Source organism: Octopus bimaculoides, chromosome 5 (genome assembly GCF_001194135.2).
Source record: "Octopus bimaculoides isolate UCB-OBI-ISO-001 chromosome 5, ASM119413v2, whole genome shotgun sequence".
NCBI lineage: Eukaryota > Metazoa > Mollusca > Cephalopoda > Octopoda > Octopodidae > Octopus > Octopus bimaculoides.
The window spans coordinates 73836036-73837268 of record NC_068985.1 but is presented as its reverse complement, the minus strand read 5'-3'; the positions used below and the strand labels follow the sequence as shown (position 1 = coordinate 73837268).

General features: G+C 32.7%; 1 protein-coding gene across 5 annotated transcripts in view; it reads left to right on the top strand.

Annotated features, from left to right (window-relative positions):
- The window catches only part of LOC106869260 (sex peptide receptor), a 741054-nt gene that overhangs the window by 272559 nt on the left and 467262 nt on the right, over positions 1-1233 (top strand). The window contains exon 3 of one of the 5 annotated variants that reach the window (XM_052967781.1): positions 316-368. The exons of the other annotated variants lie outside the window; for them this stretch is intronic. The gene's annotated coding sequence lies outside the window, so the exon portion shown is untranslated. The remainder of the gene's footprint in view (positions 1-315; positions 369-1233) is intronic. 5 annotated transcript variants of the gene reach the window in all.

Below are 1233 nucleotides of genomic sequence, written 5' to 3'. Positions count from 1 at the left end.
ATATATATATATATATATATATATGAAGTGTCGTTCTTTATATGTCACTTGTTCTGTTTTCTCATTTGTTTCTCTCGTTGGCGTATTGAAGTCATTCATTTTCGCATTTTATGTTGTTTACTGTTGATCACACACACACACACACACACACACATATATGTGTGTGTATATATACATATGTCTGTGTCCATATATATACATGCATACATCGATAGATAGAGAGATAGATAGATAGATAGATAGATAGATAGATAGATAGATAGATAGATAGATAGATACAACTTGGCTAAATCTATTTTTTTATATTTGTTGCAGCTTACATTGTTAAAGCAGCAAGACAACAGATTCATTAGCACGCCGGGCAAAAGGTATAGCAACATTTCGCCAGCTTTCATTTCAAATCCCGCGTACGTCTACTTTGCGTTTATCCTTTAGGGTTTGGTATGAATTCCAGTGGAATACGAGTGAGGGCGTGGTCGATATAATTGTCTTGCCACTTGCTGGCCTTGTGACAAAATTTGAAGCCATTACTTCTAATATTAGTTTAACATTTTCATTCTTTCTGGAAGTTTTGAAAGATTGTGGATTATCGAGTATATTGACTTATAAATACTTGAAGAATGTCCTTTTTATTAATAAATGTCAGGAATTCGAATATTTTTCATAATTTTACTTGAGAGCGTGAGTTGTACAAAAAATACGAATGTTCGGGAGTGGCCAGTTAATATGTTTGATCAACTGTTTCTTGTTAGAATCTATATATACTTGCATGCAAGTTCATGTTTTCGTATGCGTGAATGTACTTGTGTTGTATCATGAATGCTTAAAGAAATGAGTTTTGGGAGAGTTGTTTATTGATTTCGGATATGTAAAAAAATGTCAGCTACATATAGAATGCGACAAAGAATAATAGATTTAAGAATGATTGATTTGAGGACATGTGAGTCGAAAAGTATGTAGCACTTTATCATTTCCTACAAAATGGTTGACTGTTTTGTTCAAGGTATGTCTATGTTTCTTTATACATTTATAAATATGTGTATGTGTGTTTTTCTGCTCCTGTGTGAGTATAGGTGCTGGTTTGTGTGCAAGGGGTAATATACAGACACTATATACACATACGCACACACGCACACACACACGCACATACACACACACACACACACACACAAACACACACACACATATTTATATATATATACATACATATATATATATATATATATATATATA